This window comes from Alligator mississippiensis, chromosome 4 (assembly GCF_030867095.1).
Source record: "Alligator mississippiensis isolate rAllMis1 chromosome 4, rAllMis1, whole genome shotgun sequence".
NCBI classification, from domain to species: Eukaryota; Metazoa; Chordata; order Crocodylia; family Alligatoridae; genus Alligator; species Alligator mississippiensis.
In genome coordinates, this window is record NC_081827.1 from 175462612 (window position 1) to 175469130 (window position 6519).

At 44.0% G+C, this 6519-nt stretch overlaps 1 pseudogene; it reads right to left on the minus strand.

Moving 5' to 3' along the window:
• Positions 1–3845: 3845 nt before the first annotated feature.
• On the minus strand, positions 3846–6223 carry LOC102569341 (gamma-crystallin M2-like; annotated as a pseudogene).
• Positions 6224–6519: the final 296 nt, after the last annotated feature.

A 6519-nucleotide genomic window follows, 5' to 3' on the forward strand; every position in this document is an offset into this window, starting at 1 on the left:
CGTAGCTCAAGCTTAACTGATACAGTTCAGGTTCAGAAGTTTATGCCTAGAAAGAAGAGAGAATGCTGAGATCTCACCTAGTCCACGGTACTCAGGCTGCAAAGCTGACAGGCACAGTCCGTAGCACAATCCTTGAAGAGAGAGATGATCTGCTCTTCCAGCGTCCCAAGAATGACAGGGGATGGTGTCAGCACAGGAGTTTTCCTCTTCTTTCCTCTTCTCTTTCTTTCCTCCTGCTTCTTCTTCTTCTTGCAGCACACACACTTACAGATTTTTATACCCTCAGTTCAGCTGCTTCGAAGCACCCGCAGTAGTGTAAGTCATTGTCTTTTCTATTGACAAGGGGTTATCTGGTTTGGACCATCTCAGGAAACTGATTGATAATCAGGAAACACTTAAGATTAGGGAGTAACCCAAATACTTGGGAGCCAGCTTGAAATTCCTATGGATGGCAGATATCCTGATGGGATATCTCATGGTTTCTTCAGGAACAATAGATAGCTTGCAGCATCAGGATTTTGGATTTTTACTTGTTGTGCACAAGCCTCAGCTTAGCATGACTTTTCCAGATCTTACTATAGTCTTTTAACAGACTTAAAGCAATTATTGGGGTGCTCATAACCTTTTGTGGAGAGGACTTCTACCAGTCGTCTCGGGAAAGATATGACAACACATGGGATTAGGGCTCCAGCAGGCTGGACGCTGTGATGAACCCTTAACCATTGTTCCAATGTTGCCCATACCCCCTCTGACTCGGTCTCTTGCCTCAGCATTCCCTAACCCAGCAACCGAGTTTTAGTCAATCAAGTTTAAATAGGCCTCCCATAGTGGGACCAGGGAATGTATGGCCCGAGATGCCTATTAAACTTAGAGCTGTGTGTGTGTGTCGGGGGTGGGGGGGGGGAGGAAAGTCCTTAGTAAATCCAGATTAGAACTGGTCTGATAAATGCTGAGCTGGGTGTGTGTGAACATGGGTTGATTAACATTGGGAGCACAGATTCCCCATCATGCAGCGCTCTCCTGCTTCTCTGGTCCCAGAATTCACTGCAATCTCTGCTTCAGGCTTTCTGTTTTCCATCTCTCATGTAAATGAATAGTCATCTGGTTCCATCTCGGATGTAAATGAGACCTAGGGCAGTTGATTCACTCTTGTCACCCTTATCTGGTGAGGGTCTTAGGTGCGTCTCTCACTGCATCTTAATCAGTTTTGTTTAGGTAGGGGGGGGGGGGGGGGCGAGTCCTTTGTGAGTCAGACAGACTGCATCCTGTGCCAGGGTTGCCCAAGAACACACAGCTGAGATGTAACAGTATAGATATTTATTATGATGATAGAGACACTGGTAGGCTTCCAAATTGCTTAAGATGTGTAAATATATCAATAAAACATTGCCCAACTTATCTCTTTCTATATAGTGGCATTTTATTTTAACAGCAAAAGAACACTATTTTGGGTATTTTAATGTGAGAATTTGGGTTTCTTACCAGAGAATTTGCAATTTTTAAACAGGGAACATCACGATCTCTACTGGTGAGACACGTGGTGAGATCCAGGCAGAGGAGCCTGCCCAGGGCCAGCACTGGGGACCCACCTGGAGGACAGATGAGGTGGCTGACATCTTGGCCATTTGGGGCCAAGAAGACATGCTTTGAGAGGTCAAAGTGGGCTACCACAAGGAGCACATCTTCTGGGCAATAGCTGCCCATATGGCAGACAGGGGGCACTCCATCCAAGTATGGCAGGCATACAGCCATGCAGCTGCAGGTCCAAGAGGGCAGATGCTGCAGCAGGTGGCAGCAGGTCACAGCCAGGCAGCAGCCCCCACTGCCAGACTCCTGCAGTGGGTAGAGGGTGCAGGGGCCACTCCAGGTTAGGGCTGCTTCAGCAGTCCAGCTGCACAAGGGGTAGTGTCCCCAGATACCACCTGGCTGGGCCTCAGAAGCTCCTGAGGGCAAGTAGCCCTGAGCTGCTTGCCAGGGTAGGTTTTTCTATTGCTGGGGCCAGCACAGGACAGGTTTTTATACTGCTGGGGCTAGCACAGGTGCTGGCCCCAGGGTCTAGCTTCCCCTGGCTGCAGATCTAGGAGGAGCTGGGGAGGGTCATTTTGCCCCAAGTGGCACAACTTGCCCCACACCAAAGTGCATGTCGAGGCACATGCATTGAGGCAAAAATCCCTGGCACAAATTTGAGCTACTGTAAGCGCACGTGCCTGCATGTGTGAACACGCCCTATATGTCTAAATGCCTGTGATAACACCTATGTTTTTTCATGTAGACATAACCCATAAGAAAATTAAAGGAGCTAGGATAGGTTTATAAAGGGGATAAGATAATAGAAAGGGGAATTCTGGCTCTCCAGTCAAGGTGTCTGATGCACAGCAGTTGTGTTTACAATCCACAGGTTGCAGTGCAGCGTGGAGGATGAATGGGTATCCTATGCTTCTGGGCTTTGCTAGTTGCCACATAGGACTGGGAAGAAATATTTTTTCCTTCCTGTTGATACAAGAGTTGGCTTTTTTTTTTTTTTTTTTTGCCTTCCTCAGAAGCACTGAGTGCTATTTGGAACCAAGGCTAGGGAAGGTTTTGGTCCTCCTCTCAGAATCGGACAAGTGACCATGTTTGGGATCAGGAGGGAATTTCATCCCATGGTCATATTGACATGAACTCTGAAAGTTTTTGCCTTCCTCTGTAGCATAAGGCATTGTCTTCTTCTTTGGATTTCTGCCCTGTTTTCTGCTTGACTTTAGATTAGCAGAGTTAACTGCCTCTCTCTGCAGCAGGCAACTGTTGAGCTTCTGGACTATAGCGTATGCATAAGAGGTCTAGTCAGATGCCTGATGAATCTGCTAATACGGGGTCCTGAGACCATCACACCAAGACCTTCAATGCATACATCCAGGTAAGAGTATGGAGGAGTGGAAACTGCCCAAGACCTACCATCCCCGCATTAGACCACTGAGACAAATCCAAAAACCAGACTGAGTCCAGATTTTCAGTGCCTCAATGGTTGTAGCTTCTGCCAGAGAACAACAGATAAGAACTCTTGTTGACTGCCTAATGCCTCAGCAAGAGCGCATTTCTGTCAGGGTGATGTCCACAAGGCAGAGGTCACTAGGGTTTTGAGGCACCCTATACTTTCCTTACTCTGAAGGTCGAAATATTATGATATTTTATAGGAGCTTTCCCACCATGAGCAGCTCTACCGCATTGCCACTAGATCTTCCAGCTGGATTCAGTTTATGGTCATACTTGGGAGTCTCTGCAGTAGTTGCAATGAAACTCAAGGTGGGAACAAAGATCTACAAGTGCAAGTTAGTTGCAGGATTATTGTTGTCTTTTTAGAATCACTTATTATTTCCTTTGAGAAATGATGGGTGATAAATAAGCTCAAAAGACTTAATCAAGGACACCATGCCAAACAAACTGAATGCAGGAATAAACAGAATGTGAGAATGGTTTTTCTGAGGACCAAATCATGCAGGTTTATATTCATTGCACTCTGCAGATCAAATTCCAGTTCAGCAATTTAGATTCCATCACGTTTTCCATAGATGTTTTTGGGGCTAGGGCTTAGTTATTATGGGCACAGTCCTGAACACTTTCCTTGATTCCAACTGAACTGTTTCTGTGAGGAAGATGAGCAGAACCAGATCCTATCATGTTAGTGCCTGATCCACAATCCATGCAATATTGTGCAAAGGCTTATAGACTTCAGTGAGCTCTGATTCAGGGACTTCAACACTGAAGGAAATTTAGGACCCTAATTCCCATAGGTTCCTTCAAAATCTCAGGCAACACATTATATTAGCCAATTAAGAGAACATTCACAGCCTGAAGAAGTATATTGTTTAGTAATAACTGTCCATCACACGTCTCAAAGACCCAACTCTGGCAGTCATGGCTCCCCACTCAGTGAATCTTTTGTACTTGCCAGGTCTCAGGAGGTACTGCCACCCCCTGTAGTTTGGCTGTTCATAGAAAATCTGGTATCCTTCAAAAACGTGGCAAGATTAGATATCTCTGTAACAAAATTCTTCATAGAGAGAAGGGCAGTCATGAGTAAGCTCCATCATCCTGCTTCCAAAGTCAGTCGACTCATAGTTTTGGATCCTGTTGGTACCCCTGGACTATGAGGACAAATACAAACACAAGGATATGGATAAAAGTAGTAGTTCTAGCTGTTCATAAGTCATTCACTGCGCTTTTTTGCTGTTAGTGATAGATGAAAGATCACTTTTGCTCAGTCATCAGAGAAAGAGGCCTGACTCCACAAGGTATAAAACTAGTGAACGAATGCCATCTGATGGATGGGACACTAAAGAAGGTCATGCAGGAGCTTGGCTCTATAAATGACTCTGCTGCTGATGTGCTATGTGTCCGTGGGGATTCATCTCACTCCTCACTTCTTCTGTTTCCCACCTAACCCTTTGTCTATCTATCTCCTACAGTGTTTCAGGATTGTCTACCACAGGGGGATTTGGACCAGTACTCCAACATCTATAAAAGTTTGGTGTGATCTTTGCCAAATTTGGGCAACATTTCCTGGAAACAAAGAAAAGGTAGATGCCTGACACAGAACGAACAATTTCACGTGAAAAGGTTAATGCTTGGCAAAGGTATAAAAATGGAAAACAAGACCTTAGAATGGTGCATGTCAACTAACTTTAATAATAGAAGGACCTAGCAGCCTTGTCAGTAATACACTGAAAGAAGGGTCACGTGGTTGAGATTGAAAACTGGGGCTCAAGTAATATTTGGTCCAGGTTATGGCTCTGCCACAGAGTTTTTCTGTGACCATGAGAAAAGGTTTCAGAGATCATTTGTTCAAAAGTATATAAATGCCCAAAGATGGAGAAGCTGCCTGTAGGAATTTTCAAGGGTGCTCAGGTAGTGAGATGTCCTAGTTTTATTGAAAATTTCACTTCCCTCCTCTGCATCTTTAGGCATCTAAGCCCCTTTTGAAACCTGTCTCTAAAGCTCTTCACACTTCTGTATCCTCTCCCATCCTATGCCTGTCTCCATCTAAACTGCAAGGTCTTTGGGACAGGGACTCTGTGCGCAGCGGCTAGCATCAGGGAGTTCTGCACTTTGCTGAGGACTCCTACACTGTTTTCCTACTACTAAAGGTCTACCACAGAAATGCCAGTGAACTTACATGTGGAATTAGGATGCAGGATCTGATAGAGTCATTGAATCCCATCCATTGCCAGTAGTCTGAGTAGGTTCCCCTCTTCAGGAAGTACTGATGGCCTGAGTAGTTGCTGCACTCTTAGATCATCCAGCAACCACTTTCCACCCTGATGGAGTTGCAGCGGCTTAGATAATAGTGCACATTGAGCTGATCCGAGGTAACTTCATGGGAGTGGCCCTCAAAGTTTCTGCCCTCATAGAAAATGATCTGCATAAAAATGAAAGGCAATACATTAGAAAGTCTTAAAAGATATAAAGTACTTGCATTGGACCAGTTTCCCCACAAAATACTCTAGGCCTTTCAGAACTCTTCTGAAATACTGTAGTGTTGTAGATGGACTAGGTCAAGAGACAGCATCCCTCCTATAAAAAGGTAGTTTCTATTCTCACTGAACTCGGAGGCAAAGGTCCTATTGAGTTCAAGGGGTTAGAATTACAGTGGTAGTCCCCAATCTAGAGAAAGCATTTGTTTAAGACTTCAATCATGTGTGCATTTACTGTGCAGTAACCAAAATTATTGTGCAGACCAGGAGCATGTCTACATGTACATACCTGTACTGTGCAGTAGATATGATGACTTATGCTGACTTGAGCATAAATGTCATACCTGCATCATGCAGGTACCAAATTTATGCCCAATTAATACCTGTGCAGTAACGCACTTTAGTGCCAAGTTAGTCCATACACAGTGTTAATGTGCTTTAATGCCTGTGTGTGTAGATGCCTATTCCCACTTACTGCTCAGTAATTTTCTGCACAGTAAATTTAAGCCGGTGTAAATTAACATATAGACAAACCCACTGAGTAGCCAAATAGCAGCAGCAATTACAGAGTTCTGGTTAATTGCAGTGTGGGTTTTTCTTAATTTTTTGCAGCTGGCAGCATTTCCAAATTAATTCTCATACTGAATATCCAGTAACACTAGAAGTCTAAAGAATATGTAAATACAAGCTTAAAAAGGAGAGAGAAAATCAATAATGTTTTACAGTCAAAATATTTTTGATTACATTCACTCATGTTTTCTTACCTTTGCCATCTTAGTTCTTGTTTAAGTGCAAGACCTCAGTGCTCTCCAAGGATTAAGTGTCCCTTTATATAGGAAGCACTGTGCTGGGTTCACATGGATTGGACAAAATAAACCATTTTGCTCAGTAAAGCAAATTAACAGTTCTTTCTCCTTCCTCATCATCAACATTATTCTTTGTAAAGTATCTTTTGATTGCTGGGTGGCAAGTTTATTGTTACGGTCAATAACTAAAAGATCGGGGCAAAAGAGAATGTGGAGCAATACTGTCATCATGTCATTGAGGGGCTTGTGTTGAAGAGAAAGTG